Here is a 26,463-nt window from a genome sequence, read left to right as displayed (position 1 = left end):
CAGTGCACGAGGGCTGACAGAATGTCTCTGTGCTCATTTTTGTATTGGCTGTTTTTCACAGACAATAAATCACTGAAAGATATATAAAAGGTCTATATTTATTTACACAACGCAGAAGAGATGCAAAAAACTAGTTACGCCAAGGAAATTATTGAAAATGAAGTAATGAGATTCAATCTCCATTGGGGGGGCGGGGGGGGGGGAATGATGGAGAACTATACTTTCTAATCCACTTTTGCACTCTCTTGCAAGCGCAAATAATTTTTGTTGTTTTTTATATTCTAGACAGGATCCCTGTTTATCACATATTGTTCCCAAATGTATTTGTTTCCATGTTCCTGGTAATTCAGCACGTTTCCTCAAAAAAGTCTAAAATCTACCACAAGATGGCGATGTTTATCAAGCATTTATCAACGCTTGAGCAAAACAGCTCGATCTTCATTAAATCGCCTTTTTAAACACACAACCGTGTAAAGGCTTAATATATGATGAAGCTTTATCATTTTAAACTCAATGATGACTACCAGGTTCCTATAAAACTCCTTAAAGAATAACTGCGATTATGAACTGTACAGCTTGTCTTCAGAATCCAAAACCTGATTGTATTGAGGTTTAAAGTCTGTTAATGTCTATAGAACCAAAACAAACCTGTTCAGTCCACCCTACAAGCAGCCAGTATTGACAGGAGAGTCCCTCATGCCTATAAACAGAGCTGCAATGAAGGATTGGTGTCCTAGTCAGCAAGTCAATGTGCAAGCAAACAGCTACTTAAGAGGGATCAGACCAACCGCAGGAAAATAAAGCATTACATCATGTGTCAGTCCACAAGATTATAGACCACCGTCATCTGTAGGCTACTGTGCTTGCATGTGACTTTGAATCTTGCCCCACAGTCCAAAGACATGCGCTATAGGTGAATTGAATAAGCTAAATTGGCCATGGTGTATGTGTGTGAATGCAAGAGTGTATGGGTGTTTCCCAGTGCTCGAAAGGCTGGAAGGGCATCTGCTGCGTAATGACATATGTTGGATAAGTTGGCAGTTAATTCCTTTTTGTCGACCCCTGATTAATAAAGGGACTAAGCCAATAAGAAAATGAATGAGTAAATGAAACCAATTTATCGAGATATCAATCTATCTTTGTTTATAACCCGTATAAATTATTAGTTTATAAATAACTAGAAAACAAGTTATTAAGGCAGAAAAGTAAAACCAGACAAATATTGCTATTAAATATGAAACTGTTTCGATATACTGTATTCAGTCACCTAAACTAGTCTGGAACTTGCGATAATATTTTCTTCTCTATTGTGAATGATGAAAAATGCAATTATTTTGACTATTTTGATACTTATTTTGATTATTTTGACCGGGCAATTGACTGGATCTTCAGAACATTGTCATTTGGAAATTTCATGTTTTTTTAATAAAAACTACAAGGCACATGAATAAAAAATTAATTTATGATTAACAAACTGTAATATGCCTTTAATTAAATATAAGTTCTGATTTCATCGTGACAAAGCAAAACGCATGTATTGTTTTAACACACAAGAAAAAAAAATGACATAAAACATTTTTGTAATTTTTAAACCAGTGGATCCCAAAGTGGGGGTCAGGACACCCCCGGGGTCTCGCTTGATGATTTTCAAAAATCAAATTCATTTTATTAAACTATTAGAATTACCATATTTTATCCATAACCTACTGAAAAACAAAACAGTAGTTAATAGTAGCATTGTTAACATGTTAATAATTAACATAGAAATAATAATAAAAAATAAAAATCTGCCTTTCAATTTTTTTTGAGACCTCTGGATTGATTAAATTACATTTAAATCAAAGCAATAGCGTCAGATGCAGCACATTGATTTTATGGCACCAGGTTAAACTTTGACACCTTTTCAACACTCATGTACATTAAAAATAAATACAGGCCACAAGTGAACATGGAGGATGGTCTCCGACTTGGACAGACTTGGATCTATTGGTATGCGTGTGCCGTTGTGTGCAAATATTATATATCTATAACCACCTCAGTGAATAATTGGGGTAGCAAGTCACTAGTATTGTTATTTTGGGGGTCACCGACTGAAAAGTTTGGGAAACCTGTTTTAAACAGTGAATTTTTAGGAGCGTCTGTAGCTAAAAAGCACTTAATATTAATCATAACCTACATTTAACACAAATGACATGGATACTTGTTACTTAAAGAGTCCACACTGTTTTTTTAGAAACACTATAATCCCTTTTTAATTTGTGACCCAGCAGAAAAACTATAAATAACCTGATCCCTATTAATGTTTGAATAATGCATTATTATCATAATAACATCAGATTTGATGTGGTTTTAACAAAAGACAAGCTTCTTAAAGTACAAAGAATTTCCCCCCAAGGCACTGCAGTTAAATGGGAAAACAAAGTATGGCATGGTACCTTACCACTTAAAATAACTGTACATCATGGCACCATGTAGCCCGACGGGTGCACCACTTACACCATTAGGCCTATTGATTTTCTGTTCTCCTTCATTCTAAATAAAGGAGAAATTCCATTAGATTGAACATTAGAACTGAGCAAACTAGAAAGCCGAGGTTACCATATGTGAAAATAGGGACGGTGTTGCTAATTCTACAAGTATTCACTGTGGAGGCTTAATAGGAAATTAGTCAGCAGTTGCTTTATGGGATTCATACAGAATAAAGGTGAGTGTTCCTGCTGATTCATGCATTAGTTATTATTATCACTTACTCCTTTAGTCTAAGTCACGCTGTTGCTAATATATGTTGCAATATTAGTCATTTCTGGGAGTTATTTCTTGACTTTTGCACTGAACTTGATTTCTAGCTGCTCTTTTGCATTTGTTCTTCTGCCAGACTCTCCATTTCTGCTTCAGACTTTTTTTTGTTCTTGCTCTCTGAGGTGCATTATCAGGTCCTTAAAAGGTAAACTGCACTCCCCGGCCAAAGCTTCAAGTCAATACCGCTGTACAAGCATCCACTGTTAGGCAGGCTTTCCAGCAGGTTTTATGGATAAAACACAAGAGCGCTGAACCGCAAGGAGCACTCGAGGCATGTGTGGGGAACAATGACTTCAGCAGACCAGCACTTTTCTTTACTGAAACCCATCTTCAGAAACTTAAATGTGACTGGTGCAAATTCTGAAGTCTTTGTAGTAGTTAAAAATTAAATAAGACTTTCTCCAGAAGAAAAAATATTATTAGTCATACTGTGAAAATTTCCTCTCTCCGCTAAACATAACTTGGAAAATATTTAAAAAAGAAAAAAATAAATAAATAAATCAAAGGGGGCTAATAATTCTGACTTGACCCTAACCTGCCTAGTTAACCTAATTAACCTATTACATATGACAAAAAAAGATGTTTCGCAGATTCACATTTGTTATATTTAGAGGAGATGGAGGGGTAGAATTTGTTAAGGTTAACCCTAAAATAATGAAGCCGATGTACTAGTTTATATTTGATTAGTTAGTGTCATCAGTTCATAGTACATGTTTTTATGACCTTGATAGACTTTTTCCAATCCTCATTGGTAATTTGAAGAAATTTTGAGGAATCTTTCAAATACAAGGTAGATATGTCGAACTGAGCAGTAAATACATCTATAAAATGGCATCAGTTATTTACAGAGGCAGATTTATATTTATATACATCATGTTCATCTGCTAATTGTTCAAAGTGAGAGATAGATGTACTAACATAGTTTCTCAGCTGTAGAAAAAAATATGTGATGGTAAAAGATCAAATTTCTGTTTCAGCTGAGGGAATGTAGCAAATTAACCATCCATGTACAAGTCTCTTACAGTGATCATTCCTTTACTGGACCAAATTGAAAATGTGGCGTCAATGAGTGATGGCTTAAAGGTGTGGTTATGAGCAATAGGGGTGGACGATGTGGTAGATGGTAACTTAAATGCTTTCCCAAAATGACACCATATTTTGAGACACCTGCTAAGTAAGTTATTTTAATAAGTTACAATAACAAAGACATATTGTCATTGATGAAGTTGATATAATTTTTGACAATGTATGCAGGGCCTTTTCTGAAACAAACTCAAACAATTTACACAGAAACATGACAGCACAACTGGAAGTGATAGAGAAAGCAGCAAATTACATTTCTGCTCTGATAGCCACAAAACTACACTGAACGTCGTGGGTTTGTGCTCAGTTAGGATCAATGTTGTTAAAGAAAACACTTTGCCTTCAGAAGAAACTTGTGATTTCAGTCAGGCAATTTTAAATCTTGTCTGGCCTGTGCACTTTCCCAACACATCCCATAAATGTACAAGAATTAGGTCAGTAGGCGATGAGCAGCTGGTCTTTTGTGTCTGTTCAAATGCATTCATCCCCATGAGCATTTACGCTATGAAAACAATCCCATCGAATGTGTTTTCCACCACCTCTGGAAGTGGCCCAAAACCTTTTAGAACCTGTATTTACACCACTTTTCAGCGTGGTTCACTTGTGACAGGATCAAACAGCAATGAATAGCAGGTGGAACCAGGTTGTAAATGATCAGCAGAAGTTCCTGTTCCTGATTAAGATAGTTAATATGTAACAAACACTGGTCAGTGCTGAGACGGCTACACTCAAAGAAATTATTTTGCTGCTTGTTCAAACTACTTCTTTAAAATGAGCAGAAACAACACAATTCTTGAGATTTTTTTTGGGACAACTGGCTCAACATGCTTCACCTCACGAGATGGTTACTGTCCTGGTATTTGCTGGAGCAACCCGAAGGGGAAGCCAGAGCTGAAAATAAACACTGATTATTGTCATTTTTCTCTTTTGTCTCCCATCATTAAAGTCAGAATATCTGCTGAGGTTTTCACTCATTCATATTGTTTAGTAGGCTAAATGTATGCACCTTGACACAGTGTGAATTAGAATTAATTAGATCTGAAAAATACATTATGTTTCACATATTTGTTTTAATATCATTAAATAAATTATTTAAAAACATTATAGCATTTTTCTAAGGGAATGTTATATCATAAGAACTATTGTTATCACAATATTCAACATATTTTTTAGGTTATGTGCAGCCCTAATACACACACACACACACACACACACACACACACAAGTCATGTGACACTGAAGACTATAGTGAAGGCTGCTAAAATATTTAATAACTAAAAATGGGTATGATGTTGTCTAAAAATGAATATGAAAATATCTGAAAACCTGGCATTATGGTTATTTATGCCCCCCAAAAGTTCTAAATGACAACATTTTAAGAAGAAATGTCATCTTTACAGAATTTTAAAAAATGGTTTTACTCAAACACACAACTATAAATCCAATTCAAGAGAAAGTAAACATTTGAAAGTGATCTGATTTTCTCCATAGCTGTATATTGGCTGCTTTATCAGTATATGCAGATAAATGATTATATTTACTGTTAAAGTTTTCAGCCCTGATATATAAAAGCAGTCACACTTTCCAATAAGGCTGTATTAAATACTGTTAATGCATTTACTAACACAAACAAACAATAAACGATACATTTCTAACAGTATTTATTCATCTTTTTTAATGTTAGTAATGGACAAAGTTTTTCTTTGCTAGTTAACTCACAGTGCACTTACTTCTATTAACAAGCATGAATTTGGATTTTAATAATGCATTAGTAACTAACAATAATTAACAAAACAATATTGTAAAGTGTTGTAAAGCTAATAAAATTATGCATTATTTCTGCCAACTGATGCAGTTTTAAAAATGCTTGGTTTCACACAATCAATTTGTTAGGACAACATAAAGGAATTAAGTTACTTATTAGTATTTACAAATTTAAGTAAATTGTATATAAATCAATCAAGTCTTCCCCAAAAAAACTCATTGTGTTGTTTTGACTCATTTCAACCCCTGTGATCTGTTCAAATTTACTACCCTTTTGTTCTGGATGAAGGCATGCACTGAATTAAACTGCTGTAAAAATGCATCAGACAAATTTTTTTAATTTTTTTGCATTAACCTCGGTCCTGATCTACTAAATGTTCTTTTTTTAATGACAGGATTTTAACTCTTTAATTGCCAAGTTAACAAATGATGTCACTGACTTGGTAAAAAAAACAACACACAAAATGACGTATTTTCAATAAAAAAATTAATTGTGGACTGGATTTTTTTTTCCTTTTAATCACAGTCTTGAACATGTAAATGGAACAACATTGGCTTTGATGCATTTTTAGATTGTTTTTTTTCTCCCTAATTTACTGTTGATGGCTGTTTTTGCCCCATTGACTTCCATTTTAACCACATTTAATGGTGCATAAATACACAGTCTTTGTTTTTATTTACTCCATGTAGTTCTGAAAGCTGAGATGCATAATTTGATGCACATTTTCTCAGACACATCAAGGTAAGTGCACAAATGTCATTCTCACACTAACACACACACTTTAATTTGCTGTTATACTCTACACTGAAAAAAGTGTTGCATGCAAAACTGTTGCAAACAATTTATTTGTGTTGAATTTAAACAAACAAATTAAATTTAATAATGTTCAACTTAATTTGTTTGTTTAAATTCAGCCCAAATAAATTGTTTACAACCACTTAACGTAAAAAAAATTAAGTAAATCCAAGGAATCATCTTTGAATAATTTTTTTCAGTGTATATAAAAATATAGAAACTAAGCAAACTAAGCACAGGCCTATCTAAACGGTTAATGGCAACTGATGATCAACAGTAAAAATGACAAATTTTACCTCTTCCCAACAAAAAATGCATGATTATTTGGTGCCATGGTTTTGCAACCAAACAAATGTGGATATAATGAAAGTCAATGGGATGAAAACAGCCACCAACAGTAAATTAGAGAGAAAAGAATGAAAATCAATCAAACACAATGCATCAAAGGCAATGTTGTTTCACATGTTCAAAAAATCTAATCCATAATTACTTTTTATATTGAAAATACGCCATTTTGTGTGTGTTTTTCATCAAATCAGTGACATAATTTATGTATTTGACAATTAAAGACTTAAAATACTATAATTTTCAAAACAATTTAGTAGTTTTGAGCACCACTGAGGTTGATTAACAGATTTATGCAAAAAAAACGGCTCTTTTTTTATATCAGTTTAATCTAGTGATTTTATCCCTAACATAAAAAGGGTAGTAAATTTGCCCAGAGTGTATTGTTGAGTTCTTTAAAAATTTTACTTTTCTCAAAATATGTGTCAAAACAAGATTTGTCACCAAAAGTCGTTCTGCTTGCTAGCTGAAACACAAAAAAAGTTATGGCCAAATTAAGACTCAAAATCACCCCAGAGTGTATGAAAACATCCCCAGCAGTACATAAAGTATAAATAAGTAGTTTGAACAAACAGCAAACATCATTTTTTGAGTGTAGATTCCTTTAGCCATCAACACAAACACTCACCTTAAGAATAACAGGTGACACACTCTCACCCTCCACCTTGAAATAAATACCACATAATCTTCAACACTAAAATCCAGTTACACACTATTCACACAGTCATTATTAAGCGGTAAACCTGTCCTGCGCCTGAAGGCAGGGAGGATAAAAAAAAGTGATCCTAGAGAGAATTAGTTACCAACACAATAAATCTCCAAACTCTAAATCTATAAACACAGCGCAGTTTAAACATCCTGTGCTCGCTTGGCCAGGAAGTAGCAGAGAGAGCGAAACAATGAGAAATATCTCCATAACAAAGAGCACTGTTGCTACACTCCTGTCTAGCTTTGCCTTCACTCCTACAGTCTACTGTGCTCATACTGAAGATCTCGCATTCCAGATGAACATTCTTCAGCTTTTGTTGTCTGAGCACTGAAGTTTCTATTAACAATGAGGCGGATGCTAACTCTCAATAATCAAAACAATGTGACAAAAATTCTGATTGTTGGGATTGTTCAAGGGAAATTATGTAAATATTTGCGTCAGACATACCAGCGTTTGGTTTCATGAACAATTTAAAACATGTTTTTACATAGAATTTGTGCACTGATTTATTCCAATTTTGGTTAATAATATCAATGAGCGGGTGATTTTTTGGTTTGTTATGGCCAGGCCCGGAATAAGAATTCAGAGGCCCCCGGGCACAATGTCTTGTAGGCCCCCTACCTGGTCGCACCCCTATAGTTGAATTAAAAAATTAGATTAATATAATATTTTTTAAATAAAAATAATCTATAATGTATTGCCCGCATTTTTACAATAAATGATATACAGTACATATATTTCTAGTTTACAAAGATTTTATTTATTTTTAAAGCATTTAAAGCACACTTTGAAAAAAAATATTAATACAACTAATGAAAATTAATGGATTTTAATATACTTGTTCAAGTTCACTGAATCAGTAGTAAAAAATTATATTTAGGGTATTTTTAATGTATAACTTCTACAAACTTAAAACATGATTTGGATATAACACCTCTCCAATCCAGTTCTATAAATCAGAGTCCTCCATAATACACACACTTCCTAATGATTCCTACTTGTCTTCCTCATGAAGAAGGATACATACATACACTACCTGACAAAAGTCATGTCGCCAAACCAAGTTTTAGGAACAACAAATAATAACTTGACTTCTTGTTGATCATTTGGTATCAGAAGTGGCTTATATGAAAGGCAAAAGCCTCTAGATTACACTTATTTTACCAAAATAAAATATGATCATGCCTTGATATTTAATGATTTAATTAGGACAGTAAGGTCTGACTTTGCTTAGACAAAAGTCTTGTCACTTAACAGAAATAGTGTACAGTATAGAATATAAAGTCAAGGTGTAGTGGGAAAAGATTTAATATTGTGTATGACTCCCATGAGCTTGGAGGGCTCTGCAATGACTCAAATAACTTATTAATGAAGTCATCTGGAATGGCAAAGAAAGCGTTCTTGCGGGACTCCCAGAGTTCATCAAGATTTTTTGGATTCATCTTCAATGCCTCCTCCATCTTACCCCAGACATGCTCAATAATGTTCATTTCTGGTGACTGGGCTGGCCTATGCTGGAGCACTTTGACCTTCTTTGCTTTCAGTAACTTTGATGTAAAGGCTGAAGTATGAGGAGCACTATCCTGCTAAAGATTTTGCCCTTTCCTGTGATTTTTAGTGTAATTGGCAGCACAAATTAGGGTTGGCATCATTGTTGTAGGCAGCGGTGAATTATTTATTTATGAATAATCCATTAATTAATAACAAAATTATTTGTAGCCTACCGTTTCAAATACCTGACCAGCATGATCTTTGTTTCACCCATAACCAAATCAGAAATAAATAAAGATAAGTTACACACAAATTACCACCTGTCAATCACTTTTCTGCAGGACTCTGGCATGAATAGGCAGAGTGATCAGTGTCATTATAATGGTGTCAACAAACTTGGTTGGTAAAAAGGTGCAAAACCAAGAGGAACCAACCAACAGTATCTGAGGTTTTCTCTAAAATATGCTGGAAAGTACAAGCGTGAAAGCGAAAGATTGAAGCAGTGTACTGACACTGTGACACGTTACCTGATAGAGGTAACATCTTAGATAGAGACAAGATTAATTAAATATCACGTTTAACATCTGTAATGAGACACAATCCAGCGGTACATCTTTGATAGACTGTCTGACATGCACTGCTCTCTGGGGTGACTGCTGGAGATCAGAGTCAGACGCGAGCATAGCTAAAACTAAAATGGCATTTTAAAACTAAGATGTATTTGTGTAAACCGGGCCTGAGTGTGTATTTTTCACGAGCGAGTTTGTGACGGGGGCGGATCGGAGAATCGCTATGCCGGCTCAGCATTGTGATGTCTATCAGCCTTTGGCGATGGCATCATCTATCGACTCAACCCTAGCACAAATGTCTTGACACCTCAGGCCGACGAGGTTACCATCCACTCTGCAGATCTCTCACACGCCCCCATACTGAATGTAACCCTAAACCATAATTTTTCCTTCACCAAACTTTCTGTGAGAAACTTGGGTCCATGCGGGTTCCAATAGACCTTATGCAGTATTTGTGATGATTGGGATGCAGTTCAGCACAAGATTCATCAGAAAAGAATTAATTAATTAATTTAAAAAAATAAAATAAAAAAATAAAATCAACCTTTTGCTATTTTTCCAAATGAGTAACTAGAAGTCAAGTTAGTATTTGCCAGATCGATGACAAGACTTGTCAACATAATAAAATTTACTTGTGTGAAAATGGTGACAAAATATGGATTTTTTTTTTGTCCATAATACTGCATACAAATAGTAATTTTTTCACATTATTTTCACAAAGGTCATCTAAATCATTAAAGTAGACACTTTACTATCATTCATTCAATTTCTTATTCATTCATTCATTTTCTTTTCGGCTTAGTCCCTTTATTAATCTGGGGTCACCACAGCAGAATGAACCGCCAACTTATGCAGCATATGTTTTCTGCAGCGGATGCCCTTCCAGCCGCAACCCATCCCTGGGAAACATCCACACACACTCATTCACTCTCATACACTATTAACAGTTTATCCTACTCAATTCACCTTTACCGCATGTCTTTAGACTGTGGGGGAAACCGTAGCACCCGGAGGAAACCCATGCGAATGAAGGGAGAACATGCATCATTAAATTTCTACATACATAATATCATTGTTGTCAATTTAATTAAATGCAAATTTTTATTTGATTATAGAATATAATTTGTTTAATAACTGTAGATCATGCATGCTAATAAAATAACATGTCATTTCATTACTATGAAAGCATCTTAATATCTGCATCTCTCAGCTAACTCAAAAATTAAGACCCATTGTAACCACACAACACAAAAGCCAGTCTATCCCTCCAGCCACATTCCAGATATTTCCCAAAGCCGTTTTATCTTTAACGCATTCGTGCTGTGACTCGTTCTGCAGCCCTTTATGACGTCTCAAATCTGGGTCAGAGACATCCTGGAATGCGGCATCTTTTCCCCGGGTGTCCAGAGAATGTGGATGTCTTAAAGGAAACGCCAAAAAAAACTGCCTCTGGAATTAACAGCATGTATCTGACACAGCACGTGTCATGCACAAGTTCAGCTTGATTTACTGAATCATTGAACAGAACCGAACTAACATGGACTGTAACTATTAGTGAATTTTTCAAGCCCTTCTTTTGATGGTTAAAAATTCTACAGTGCACTACAATTATCTGCCTTTCTGTAGCACATAATGAGTTTTCAATGGCTGGGTATTGATTTAGATGTCATGATTCAATTCTAATTCAAAAGCTTTTGATTGGATTCTCAATTCACTGTATCAATATACAGGGGTTGGACAATAAACTAAAATGCTGGCAAATCATAATTTGACCAGGATTCATTTAAATGTTTAATTAGCAGAGTAAAAGCACAGTTTCGTCTAAAATACAGCATTAAACACAACATTATGGGTGACATATCAGCGTTGAAAAGACAACAAATTAATGGTGCGCGTCTCACTTTAAATGTATTCACTGCTTTAGAGAATCATTATTGAAGCCATCACTTATTTATTATTATTATTATTATTATTATTATTATTATTGTTGTAGTTCAGTGTGTTGGATGGTAAACAGTGATCAGGCGAGACTTTAGGATGAACAGCCACTCAAGGTCAGAGGATTAGAGCTCTGACTGATAAAGCACAAAGCAGGGTCGTCCCCATGAAGACAAACATATACACACAGCTACACAAAAATAGACCTGAGGGATTCTTTGAGGATTAAATCAATATGGGTTTCTCCCTTTAACCTTGTGATTGTAAAAAGAGTAAAAAAATATCTGAGAAGAAAGGGAAAATATTAAAAGGTTGTCTGAAACAACTAGTTATCAAGGCAATATATATATATATATATATATATATATATATATATATATATATATATATATATATATATATAGGGGAAAATGTAGTTTCCTCATAAAAACAACTGAAATGTATACAAAAAACTGAAACATATGTACTAAATCTAAATCAGACATAACATATTTAACTGATCTAAAACAAAAATTTATTGACTGAAATAAAATAAATGTTAAATAAATAAAAAATAAATAAATATATACATATAACAAAAATATTTCTTGAAAAATTGCAACTTTAAAATGAACATACACACTAGGCATGGGATGATAACCATTTTCAAGATTTACCACAATTTGAAAAAGTCAAGATTTTAATTTTTTTTTGTTATACCGTTCTTATGGATTTTTTGAGTGTTTTTTACAACTATTTTATTTCGTTTTTTTAGGGCAACAGTATCTCCAGCTGAAAAGGACCCTCCACATCGAAAGCGGTTCCAAAATATTTGAAATGTTTCTTAAAATAAAATATATTGTTTTCAATGGGAAAAAAAAATTGTTGTTTTTTGACCAGACTTTTTAAAAACAACATATTTTAGAGCTGTAATTACAGTACCGTGATACTGTGAAAATTATATCCAAGGTTATCATACCATCAGAATTTTATACCACACACACACACACCCACACACACACACACACACACACACACACACATATAAAACAAACACAACAAAATTTTCAAAACTTCAAAATGACAACTGAAAAAAATTCCAAATGGAAAAATATTATTTTTCATGACACTAAAACAACACAGAATTAAAGCGTATTAACATGTTATTAACCTACTTATTAACCCCGTAACCTACTTTTCATAGACAAATCCCATCGGATAAAAATCAAATCCTGCTTATTCCTTTTTGTCAAATAAATATTCTGGGAAGAAATCACTAAAAAATAAACTGTAATTTGCTGAATATTCTGAAATGAATTCACTAAAATGAATTGTAATTGTCTGGATTCCTTAAATAGAGAAATCACTAAAACTGTAGTTGCATTTGATAAACTTTATGGACAAATTTCATTAAAATGAATTGTTATTTGCTGAATATTCTGGGAAGAAAAAAAAATCATAACATGAATTGCCATTTCCTGAATATTTGGAAAAGAATTCACTGTTATTTCTTGGTCCATAAAAGTGATAACTTTAATAATTTAATAATAGGATTTTACAGAAAAAGTGTACTTGGGCTGAAAACATTAATAATGACTGGACAATGATCCCTCATTATTATAAACAGGTTTGAAACAAGTAAAGAGTGAGTATATAATGACAAAGTACATTTTTGTGTGAACTAAACACATGATCTTTGAAAAAAAAAAAGCGCACCAAAATGAGGTATTATAGTTCATTGCATTGTACCAAAGCAATCAAATAATTGTAGTTGCCATCCACATTCATTATAAGCCACCTAACATGTTTGTTCATGTTCAGTCATACTTGTGTCTCACAATAAGAACTACAGTAAAAGTAATGCAGAGTGCCAAAATAAGGTAATTTGGGAGAACAAACTATTAAGTGCACACCTTCAAACACAAAATGTATGACTCTGTCCCAGTTTCATCCACAAAATCATCAATATTATCTGCTGGACCTACAATCATGATTTCTAAACTCACTGGCCCATAACTAGACTTTCTTACTCATAACAACCTCATGGACAACAAGCAATCTGGCTTTAAGAAAGGCCACTCAACTGAGACTGCCCTGCTCTCGGTCGTGGAGGATCTCAGACTGGCTAAAGCAGACTCTAAATCATCTGTCCTCATCTTGCTGGATTTATCAGCTGCTTTTGACACTGTAAACCACCAGATCCTGCTATCTACGTTTGAGTCACTGGGCGTCGCAAGCACTGTTATTCAATGGTTCAGTTCCTACCTCTTGGACAGGTCATTCAGGGTGTCGTGGAGGGGAGAAGTGTCCAACCTACAGCATTTAAACACTGGGGTACCTCAGGGCTCTGTTCTTGGGCCACTTCTCTTCTCTATCTACACGGCATCTTTAGGAACAGTCATCCAGAAACATGGTTTTTCCTACCACTGCTATGCTGATGACACCCAGCTATACCTCTCTTTTCACCCTGACGATCCCTCGGTTCCAGCTGGCATTTCAGCCTGCCTGTCAGACATTTCACACTGGATGAAAGATCATCATCTCCAGCTTAACCTCACGAAAACGGAAATGCTTGTAGTTTCTGCCAACCCGACTCTTCACCATAACTTTTCAATCCAGATGGACGGAGCAACCATCACTGCATTCAAAATGGTAAAAAGCCTTGGAGTAACGATTGATGACCAACTAAACTTCTCTGACCACATTTCTAGAACTGCTTGATCTTGCAGATTCGCACTCTACAACATCAGAAAGGTCCGACCCTTCCTATCTGAACATACAGCTCAACTCATTGTTCAAGCTCTTGTTCTCTCCAAACTGGACTATTGCAACTCTCTGCTAGCCGGGCTACCAGCTAGTTCTATCAAACCTCTTCAGCTGCTTCAGAACGCAGCAGCACGAGTGGTCTTTGATGAACCCAAAAGAGCACATGTCACTCCGCTACTCACCCGTTTGCACTGGCTGCCAGTTGCTGCCCGCATCAAATTCAAAGCTCTGATGTTTGCTTACAAAGTGACCGTTAGCTTGGCTCCTTCATATCTGCTCTCACTTCTGCAGATATATGTGCCCTCCAGAAACTTGCGTTCTGTGAATGAACGTCGCCTCGTTGTTCCATCCCAAAGAGGGAAGAAATCACTTTCCCGAACTCTCACATTCAATCTGCCCAGTTGGTGGAATGAACTCCCTAACTACATCAGAACAGCAGAGTCACTTGCTGTCTTCAAGAATCGACTAAAACGCAACTGTTTAGTCTCCACTTTCCTTCCTAATCTGCAACTGCCTCTCTGGCTATACCACTAACTGTGCCCTCTCTCTCTCTCAAAAAAAAAAAAAAAAAAAAAAAAATTTTACTAATGCTTTGCTTCTTAGACTTTACACACCTGAAACTTGTCTATAGCACTTGTTCACTGCTGCTCTTATAGTTGTGTAAATTGCTTCCTTGTCCTCATTTGTAAGTCGCTTTGGATAAAAGCGTCTGCTAAATGACTAAATGTAAATGTAAATGTAATACACATTCATTAGTACACCAGACGTGTTTAGAAGTCCTGACATGGAAGACACATCTTGACTGGAAATAGCAAGTGACTCAAAAATCTCCATTCATCGCAGACAATGAGGGGAAATCAGCAGGGAACGAAACCATGCCAAATCCATATCAACTCTCTCTCAGCAACACCAAAATCTGATTATAACACACAATCGGCCATTCACTGACCTGAGGAATTGTGAAACATTTCTAGAGCACAATTGATCTATTCTCTCCTTCAAACATACATATGATTTCGATGTCTTTTTCATCTCATTACAGATGTTTTTAAATATGTCATGTATCTTTTTCTTGTCTGTATATTAAAGCGAACAATATGGTAAATCAAAGCAGGGCTTCATTTTGACATCTAGAAAGTGTGCGCTCTAATCTCCAACACTGTGTAGAGCTCTATGCTGCTCTGCTGTTAGTGTTGACAGCTTGCAGTTTTACCGCCCACATGGACAAGAGGAGAACATCTGAGTGACATGTAGAGCAAATGAACACAATTTGTTTTACAAGCTATTTAGTGCTTTTAGTTTAACCCTCAAGCCACCTTTCCACTGCACACAACATTCAGACATGCCTGATGAAATTCGCCCCCAAGTAGCAGTCTAACCCTAACCCTAAATTCTGCAAAAAGGCAATAAAGTTATCCGACCGACTACAGAATTTTCACACCTGCTCTGCAATGAGATCATCACACACATGCATTATGGACCTCTATCATGAGTTGCTTAGTCTGACACTTTACACCAGTCAAGCTTAGTTGAATCTGTATCGATTTTGGAGATGCAGGAAGCCACCAGAGAGATTCAGTGCCAGCTGAGATGAGGACACTTGCAGAACACATTCAAATCAACAGAGATGAGACAAACAAGAAAATCGGATTCACTCAAACTATGAGTTAATTCTATATTTAATTAATGCAATCAGAATGACATACGTGTCATTATGCATGCCATTTTATTACTTCCATTCAAATTCTGTTGAATTACATACAAAATATCATTTATTGATGGCATTTCGTCTCATTCTGATGTGCAGATTTCGTGCTTTGGAAACATTTTTTATTATTTTCAATGTTGTAAACTGCTGTGCTGTTTAGCATGCTGTTGAGGCAAACTTTGTCAGGAAATTTGACAATTATGAAGGTCTTTATGGACTTCTGATTCATTTAATGCATCCTTAATGAATAAGAAGTATTAATTAATTAAAAAAGGTTTTCAATTAATATCCGCATGGTTTACTTATTTAAACAGACTAAAATAAGCTTGAATAGGAGTTGTTTTTGTTTTGTTTGGGGTTTTTTTTTTTCTTCAAATAAATATTCCACATTACTTTTAAATTCACTTAATTTATTGAGAATTACTTTTTATGTCTCCCCTGAAAAAAGGAAATTTACTAAAAACAGAAGTCATTTTTATGAAAAAATATATACACATTACTGATTTTTGATCATTTTAATTCATCCTTGCAAAAACTTATTAATTATTATGTTTTAAAGTAATAAAACCAAACTTATTAAATGTTTATTTCTTTAGATTTTTTACATTTCAAGAATTTTACATAAGCAATCATTTTAAATTGAATTAAAATGTATTTATACAAAATACATTTTCCATTACTTTCAAATTCAATTAATTTGCAGACAATCAGATAAGAAAACATCCTCCTTCTTTCCTATTGTCTCAACTGAAAATTATTTAAAACCAAAAAATATTTGTAACAACTTTACTGATTTCTGATCATTTCAATGCATCCCTGCAACACAAAAGTATTCATTATTTTTTAATAATAAAACCAAACAATTAATGTATTTTTTTTACATTTTAAACATTTTTACTTAAAAAAAAAAAAAACTTTAATACATTCCTCTTTTACATTTTTAACTTTGACCAAAATCTGTTTTTAAATAAATATTTCAATATTTCCATATTACTGCTAAATTAATTTAAATTTACAGACAAACAAAAAAAAAAAAAAACATCCTCTTTTCCCACTAACATCTTCATTAAAGACTCTTAATTTTTAAGGCAAATGGTTTGTTTGTCCCAGGTTTACTTCACACTGCGCAAGATATCATATACGCAGATCTCACTCAAGTGGAAGTGTGAAGCAGATCAGTGTTCAAGCTGTGCTCATAAAATGCAACCCAGTGCTCAATCATGCAAAATAATTCAACATATTTATAAACACACCATTAATTATTCCACCCATGCACAGACAAACACACAGAGCATGCGCCCCGATTTCCAACAAATCTACTTAAAAATGCCATTCTCTGTCCTAACAGAAACTCTCAAGCCTTAAAAGACCTTTCTTAACCACTGGTTTCCAGGAATAGCAGCATTTCTCCTGCTGGAGGAAGTTCCCTCTGCTTTTACTGCCAAAGGTCATGGCTGGAGCACTGAATCCATATGGACAGATCGGTCCATTTACAACACACTGCAGCTGCCAGTACAGCAGTTACACAATCAACAAATGAAGCGTGTTTAAATGAATCAATCCTCTCCAGCGCTGCACAGCCACACAAATTAATAAGACTGGAATCACAATAAAAGCTGCTTATTTTTTTACTTAGTGCACTTGGAAGTAGTCAACAGTGCCAGTATGTGTATGCCAATTCGATAAACTAGATTTTTAAAGGGATAGTTGACCCAAAAATCTAAATTCTGTTATCCCTTACACCTCCTCCACTTGTTCCAAACTTGGAGTTTTTTTCTTTTATTGAACACAATGAATGTTGGAAGCTATTGACTTCCATAGGTGGATCAAAAAATACTTTGTAAGTCAATGGCTTTTTCCCAACATGTTTTAGAATATCTTGTCGTAGGGCTACACAATGTATCATTTCAGCATCAATATCACAAATTGTGCATCCGTAATAGTCACATTGCTGGATCTGCAATGTAAAGTATGGCTTATTGTGGACCAGGAGCTTGTAGATTAATGGCAGATAATCTAATGTAAATTAATGGCAGACAATCTAATGTAGATTAAAGTTTAACTATTGTTGATTAAAAGTTTATTAATGGAATTTTTTTTCTGTTAATCATAAAGTGAATTTAAAGCATTTAGGAATAAAAAACAATAGCATTTGTCACTTTAACAAAAACTACATAAAGTCAAGTTTTATAGTGAAGATGGATGCCCAGTTAAAGTGTTATTTTACATTCAATTTTTAAATATTTGTGTTTAACTACCATTTAGACTCACCAGACAAATACCAGCACGTTTTTCTCTCATCTGTGGGGAAAAAAAAGCTAGTTTAAAGCTAATTTTTAAAATGTAAACAGATGCACCGACTCCACTATAAAATGACCTTAAAAATTCAGGAAATAGTGAGTTCTTTTTAAAAAAAAATTATTCAATCCATCTGGTCAAATATTTCATATCGTAACGTGTATCGCTGAAAACAAAATATTGCAATGGCAATTTTTTTCCAATACTGTGCAGCCCTATCTTGTTGTGTTCAACAGAATTCATAAACTTTTACAACCATTTGAGTGTGAGTAAATGAGAAAATTTTTGTGTAAACAGTCTCTTTAAGGGTTTCTTGAACTGCCATTTTTGTAGTATATTCTCTAAAGTCCACTTATAATGTTTTTTTACATAATAATTAAGAAATAATAGTGTTTTCTGTCATATTTTGAGCACCCTCATTGGAACACACTCTTTGAATGAGCAATTATACAGTCTGACGCAAATGCTATGCTATGATTGGATACAAGTTTTGCTGGTTTCACATATTCCAAAAGTTTGAATGGAAACTAAACAGAACAAAAATCTGACATTTCACCAGTATTGGTATCTGCTGAAAATTTGGTTCAACATTACCAGATTGAATTACACAGATAATTGGTGATTACAGTATGCACTGTGGTCAAATATGCAGTCTGAAGTGCCATTTCAACAGAAGCTGAACAGAATATAATGAGGCCTGCAGGTGGAGAGAAGATCAGGGCTAAAATAAGCTGCGGCTAAAAGAAACGCAAACCTCTGACTGGCAAAGAGCACGTAGAGCACAGACACAGAGATAGAAAAAGAATGCAGGTGATAGCTGCTATCTAATCCTGCTTACGCACTGTTGACCTGATAGCACATTTGAAGATCTTTTAACGTCAAGGCTTTCTGCACGGCCACATTGGTATGCTGAATTGCACTTGAGCGTAGTATACCATGAAAACATGTTAATATGACCACAAAAACAGACATCAGGAGGATCAGAAGCTGCTGCGTTTTACTTTATTCATTATTCATTTAAACTAAAGAGGAACAATGTATAGTAATATTGCTGTTATAGAATAAAATAATGTAGTGTACTGATACCATGACACTTCAATATGTATGCTGGGCGACAACAACAATTTTAAAATCATATAATCTTTCTGCAATTAAAATCAATGTGTTATGTGCAAAATACAATAATGAATAAGTGTATTGCACACTTAATTTAAAGGTACTGGTATATGAACGAATTGTAGTAGTATTAATAATAATAATAATAATAATAATAATAATAATAATAATAATAATAATAATACAAAGAACGAAAACAACTGTTAATGCATTAATTTGCCTAGCCTTAATCATTATGCATGACCAACAATAATTTGGTAAAGATTTTCAGTGTATTGCTATTCTCTCTTGGATTCTGACAGCCCGAACTCACAAGAAAACGAACCAAATAAATTGACATATTGTCAGAAAAGTGGCTAATTCATACAAAGTCACTAGATTTATTCATATGAAAATGTATAATTTTTTTAAGATAGGCGTGTCCCTAAACCCCACCCTTAAACCTATCCCTCATAGGGGGATTAGCAAATTATACTAAAACGTCCGAATGTGATCCTAGAAATGAATACGAACTAGTTTCCAATTCAAAAAGTTACGAATTCCCATGAGATTGGGTTGAAGTGCAAAGCAGATGATGCTCTGGGCTAGTTTTTAACTGTACACACAAATGCTCACGATCACCGTCACGAGATTAATGTAAACACAGCTCACTAGCACTGTAGTTTGCTGAAACCTTTCCTAATTTTATTCTAAAAAATACACAGCCCCACAGCTCAAGGTCTCTCTATTTATTTCTCTCCATTTACTCACTTATTCAAAATCCATGTGAAATCAAAATATACAATGTCTATTTTGCTGTACGGATTGTTATTTTTTAGTTCATAGGTCTTAAACTCAATTCCTGGTGGGCCGCAGCTTTGCACAGTTTTGCTCCAACCCTAATCAAACACAGTTATGCAACTAATCAAGGTGTTCAAGACTCTTTTGATCACCACGAATATTCGGATCATCTGTGTTTGATTACAGTTGGGGCAAAACCATGCAGAGCTGCGGCCCTCACGGAATTCAGTTTGTGATCCATGCTTTAGGTGAACAATTCATCTGTCCAAGTTAATCCACTGAAAAATAAAGGGTTTTGGTAATCTTCAAAGTCTGACCATTTGTTTGTTTGGAGTGGTGGTCTGTCTCTGTTGAAGACTTCAGCTAAATATCCTTACCATTAGTTTGCTATGAGGGAATAACATGCAAAAACTAAGCCCTGTCCCCTACTCAATATTCTGCTTCAGTTGGAAGTACATTAACACACTGAAAAGTCAGAGATACTCACTCAGAGATATTCTCATTTTGTAATATTCTGAGCATATTTCAGCAAAGGAAGGATTTATTTTTTATCAACTCAAGCCTTGTGTCTGATGTGCATGAATCAGCTGATGTGACTCATGTGATGACAATATTAAAAGAAAAAAAAAGAGAGATGGCACATCCATTGCAATCTCATCTACTCATACAGCCCTGCACAGGTCACATGGATAATTCTACAGGCTTACAATGTAGACCTCGAGGGAGCGTAGTGACATAACAGGATTGACTACAGCAGATTATTCTGGTGCTCAGGAATACAGGGTTTGAGGCCGAAAACATACAAAACAAACATGAAATCATACAGATGGGGCAAGAAGCCAAAACAACACAGCTTACATATGCTTCTTTAGACCGATGCTGTTGTAAATCCTGATTTTAAACTCAATTACAGCAGATCTGTTTAGGAATACACACATGTGAGATCAAACATACAATGAGAGATATTTCACTTTCACTCTCACGTGAGACAGACCTTTGAGTCAATTCATTTTTGCAGAACCACCCATAGGTTTCCTGTTCCATTTTTAGATATGATTACATTCTTTCCTGTCAGTGTCCTAAATACAGTCAATTAAAAAATGGGACAAAAGAAATAATGAAATGCTATGAAATAAGTTTTTAAACAAGTTTATTGTGAGAAACTGCCAGAAAAAATACTTTGAGAATTTTGGGGGCAGTGGAGGAGGTTCATATGGTGTTTTTTTTTCAGTCTATTGAGGGGGGAAATTATTTACACTTTTAACAAACTTTATCAATGTATGTTTGTATAATTTTCTCCTGCACCTAGTCATAAATCTCCACTTGTTTTACTTTTTATTTGTAAAAAATGTAAAAAATTTGTAATCTACAAAAATGTGACAAAAAAAAAAAAAAAAAAAAGTTTCCCAAAATCTCCTCTAAAACTTTTGACTGTTTTATGCAAAAAAATAAAATAAAATAAAAAATAATATAAAATAATTTTTAACCTAACTTTATCTCATGTTTAGCTTTTTAAGCATGCAATGCATGTAAATTAGTGTATATTTAATTGATAATTTAATAATGCTTTAGCTGAATACTATTTTAGGAAAACCGTCAATTGGAAATATTTTTGTAATTTCTAATACATTTATTCACTATACAATTTTATTCAAAACGACTTTCAAATGCTATGGAAAGTCTTAGTTAGTTCATTTCATTTTTGTCCTGCCTCCAAGCATACAGAAAGGAGAGTGCGTGTCCTAGAGGTGGTTTATCAAGCCCACTCACCTGCGGTTAAGGAAGGGCCGATAAACGATATATTGCATTGCAATAAAATTGATGTCGATAGAAGCATTAACAGCTAATACAAAGACTATAGAATACACAAGACATTTCACTCATTTTTTTGAATGAGGAAAAGCGTAAATATGGTGAATAAAGCACCGCCTACTAGTACAGAAGCCAATCATCGATCAATACATGGCAAATAAAGCCCGACTTCTAGAACAGGAGCCAAATCATTGATCGCTATAGACTGACAATACTCCGGGGGAGGGTCTCGGACTAGATGTGAGTTTCCGCAGATTTGAACATCCGCAGAGTTGGATGTTTAGAAATGAAACTAAAGTGACAGTTGTTGTTTAATTTTATTGTTGATTCCTAATATGAAATTCAATGATCAGCTTGGCAAGCAGTTTTGCAGAATTTGATGTTTGCTCATTCAGACAGAATGCCCGAGGATACTGCCTGAGAGGTATTTCAAAGATGGCCGCCGAGTGAAATGACTTGCTTAAAAGGGACTTTGGCTTAAATCAAAATATGTATCATTATTTTTCAAAATGGAAAATGATTGTCAAGATTGCATTTTTGCCATATTGCCCAGGCATACCTGTGGTCCCACATGGTGCTTATAAGAAGGTGCATTATATTGTCTGGTGCATATGGAGAGGAAAAGAGGGCTTCACTTACCCCTAAAAAAAACTCAAAAATAGAAGCATGATTGTAAATATTAGTTCTTTTTTTCACCCTATTCATCTGCAGGTGTCTTGCCTTAAAATCTAGTATGCTAAGCACATATCACCACTATAAACTTACTGTATTTTTTTAAAGTATGACAATAATCACAATAGAGATGGAGAAAACATCCTTTGTGATACAACCAAAGTCATTGTGATTCTCTGAGAGCAGATAAAAATCAAGGAAACCTAATAAAGGACGCCACACTTGGCCATTACTGAATCTCAAAATCAGCATCGTTTCCCAGAATCTCACCAGGGGAATGTTTTCACAAACTGAATTTTCGGAGGTCCAGGGCAAGAATAGAGAGAAGCAACGTTTTAAAAAATCAGATCTTACTTCCAAACACACCAAAGTCCTGTTGAACTCTGAATAACCAAACCACACGTTCTATATCACATCCATCTCATAAATACGGTCTTATCTTGAATATTTTATGACATACATAAGTCCTTTTTGTTCTACAGACGTAATGTTTTATCTCAGTACAGGCTCTGACATGTTCATAATTCACATCTGTAAGGCATCCAGGAACAGTTCTCACCCTGAGGGTAATTTCATGAGGTGTAAATGCTATGAAATTATGCTATATGAACTCATTGATTGCTTATGTGCTAGAAACTGTATGACAATTAGTAGTAATAGTCCAGTGTGTGATTACTTAACCAAGTCTTCCTTGACTTAATTGACAGTCTTTAAGGTTTCCTTTCACTCATGGGTAATCCAGTCAAATCCATTAAGGGGATTACAGTAGGGCACTTCTGAGAGGAATCAAACTGACCCCAAGTACCCAAACAGACAAGGAAATTACTTGAGTATACTACGTCATTAAGACTAGCTGTCTGAAATCTATGGAAGCAAAAAATAAAAAAAGCTATCTGCCAATTTATCATTCAGTTCCAATTTTGTCACAAGTTTGAGTTACAAAGACACTTTTTAAAGAGTCAAAAAGAACAAAAATCAACACTTTCTGATGGGATTAAATATCACAAAGAGAAATGAGATTGCTGTGGAAGGAGAAACCACTGGCTGCCTTTTTTGTTATACAATACATTTATTGTGCAGAAGAAGAACATGCAATGTAATGCAAGCGTGATGGCTTTTGGAGGTGCAAGATCGTTTTTTTGATTGTTTGTTTTTTGAGAGCACCACTCAGGACTTTGATGATGGACTTTGGTTAAGGGATTTTATAATGACTGAAACAACATTTCAGATGTTGTTCAATGTGGACAGTCCACTGGTCCCACAAATACGTGAAAACTGTGAAACTGTTACTGAACTTTAACCTCCCAGCGCTTGAGTGTCCACATACGTGGACAACACATTTTAGTTAGAAAGTGGCTATTAAAAATACTTTGAATGTTTTATATTTTGTTACAGACATACGGTGTCATCCTGCAACTGGTTGAAAAACAAAAAATTGTTTTTACTCTCTGATAGTCAAAGCAAGTAAAAAAAATTTTCTATGTAAAATATGCAATAATAAATTTCAGGAAAAAGTGTTTTATGTAAATTTGGATCATAAGTCCACATGTATGGACATCATTTTTCTCTAAAATTACATCGTATCAAAAGATGATACTTAGGTTTTTATTCTAATTAGGTTCTAATAAGCCCAAACAGCAAAGAGAAATAAAAAAACACCTTGGGCCTTAAGAGGTTAACAAACAAATCAATCCTTTCCATTAAACATTTGGACCTCAACAACAGATTAATAACAAATAAAAATAAAATGTTAGCATTTTTTCAAGATTCTTTTTAATGGGTTAAACTTTAAAAATGTATGTATTTAATTTTAAATTCCACTTTGTCACTCTTTTATGCTTTTTAGGAGCCATGTACCACGCACTGACAGGTAAAAGCTGCTGCTCTTATTTCGGCTGCAGTCTTAGTGCTGATGCATTGAGATACACTGGCCAATATTTTCCATACATATTTGACAAACCAATGGTGGCGTTTAGCAAGGCATGGCAAACATTTTCATGAGTGTCCTCTAATTTATTTACAACCTATTCATTTCATATATAAATTATTTAATCTAGCTACGTTATTCACGCTTACCTTTTCTTCACTATCGTTTTGTCAAGACAATTACTCTTAGTTGCCTCCTGTTGTTACTAACAGTAGTAGAATGGTAAGCGCTTCAGGTACGACAGCTTCCAGAACTCACGGCTGTGCACATACCATTAGTTGCAGAGCCAATGGACCCTTTTCATAAGACTGTTATGACCGTCATCGAAATCTTGACTACTTGAAAGTTTTCAATATTTTGATTTTCTTTGAAAACGTATGAACATTTACATGCATTTATGAATGCATTATATCATCTTTGCGTCAATTTACAAAAAAGAAACCTAATGCTACTGAGAAACCTAAAAATGTAAAAAGGGTCGATTGAAAGTATATAAATACATGGGGGTGTAACGATACAATCAGCTCACGATACAATGTGTATCACGATATAGTGTTCACGATTCGATATGTATTACGATATTTGAAATAAAAATTAAAACTGAAATGCAAATAAAAGATTTATTTAAAAAACTACCAAGTAAACACTTTTCAATGTATTTCTTTTGTTTCTTTAAGAAAATAACAAAATTAAGAAAAATTTAAGTAAAGGTGCAAAAATAAAAAACATTGCATTCTATTCAAGTAAATTTTCTCACGATTCTGTAGATGTAAAATAAAGGTGAATATGAGTAGGCTGTTATTATTGTTATTTCTCAGACTTATGGTAAAACAACAATAATATTGTGTGTAGGTCTATTGTTGGTTAAAATGCTAAATTTTGAATAGACTTTGAATAATGGACTTGAACAGACTTTAAATTTGTCCTGGTCATTAATACACAGTAAAGTGATGACATCAGAATACAACTATTCATAACTCTGAAGTATTATTCTGTTTGAGACATGCTTGCAATCTGTCATTAACAATATTATTAGACCATTAATTCACTAGTAAAATCAGACATTTGTCGTAATCATAACTCTAAAATGCGATATGATCATTAAATGACGTGCACGCTTTCGGTTTCATTTTTACTGCTAAGTGCTGTTCATACTTCGCGTGCGGCTCCCTAACGATCACTCCGTGCCACAAACTGAATGTTATTTACAACTTTATTACCTGTTATTCACAGCCTATGGAGGTTCTGTTCACTAAAGCAGACGCGCGCTCGTCTATCATTAAGTAACAGCTCACGGTCAGCAGCGCAGTGAGCGCATGTCATGTGTTATTTTGCGGCCGTGAATACATAATTACATGAAGACAGAAATGACATTTTTGGGTGAATTGTACCTTGTAAACACAGTATGAGACTCTTTTAACACCATTAGGAGGTATGCATGTCGCTGAGAAAACTATGTAAAACAATGTGAAGACTTCGGTTGTGTTTGACCCAGTATGCGTGTCAAAATGCGGACGAGTCTAAAGCAATGTCTGTAAAACCGAAATGTTGCCAGACGTCCGACTTTGAGAGGATGGGCCATCCTGTATTTCAACTCCACTCATCTTGACCTGGCAACGTTACTGCTGCTAGATCAAGCAGTCTGAACTCACATGTGACAGCAGCTCACTAATAAGAGAAAACGGACGTCATATCGTAATAAAATCGTCATAACGCCACGATGCATATTGTGACATTTTTGCATCGCAACAAATCGTACCACGATAAATCGTTACATCCCTAAGTATATAAGTTTATACTTAAAGAAAGAGGTATAAAGGAACGCAAAAACATCTAATTTAGGAGTCATATTAATAGATTTTAAAAATCCTGACCAGACGCATTTTAAAATGCCTGAGAAAAAGGGATCAT

The 26,463-nt window shown here is 34.5% G+C and overlaps 1 protein-coding gene across 2 annotated transcripts in view; it reads right to left on the bottom strand.

Moving 5' to 3' along the window:
• Positions 1–26,463, bottom strand: part of mfhas1 (multifunctional ROCO family signaling regulator 1) — a 40,884-nt gene that overhangs the window by 3,729 nt on the left and 10,692 nt on the right. The gene's annotated exons all lie outside the window — the stretch shown is intronic.

This window comes from Danio aesculapii, chromosome 21 (assembly GCF_903798145.1).
Source record: "Danio aesculapii chromosome 21, fDanAes4.1, whole genome shotgun sequence".
NCBI classification, from domain to species: Eukaryota; Metazoa; Chordata; class Actinopteri; order Cypriniformes; family Danionidae; genus Danio; species Danio aesculapii.
The sequence above is the reverse complement of the archived record's forward strand: the minus strand, read 5'-3'. Positions and strand labels throughout refer to the sequence as shown.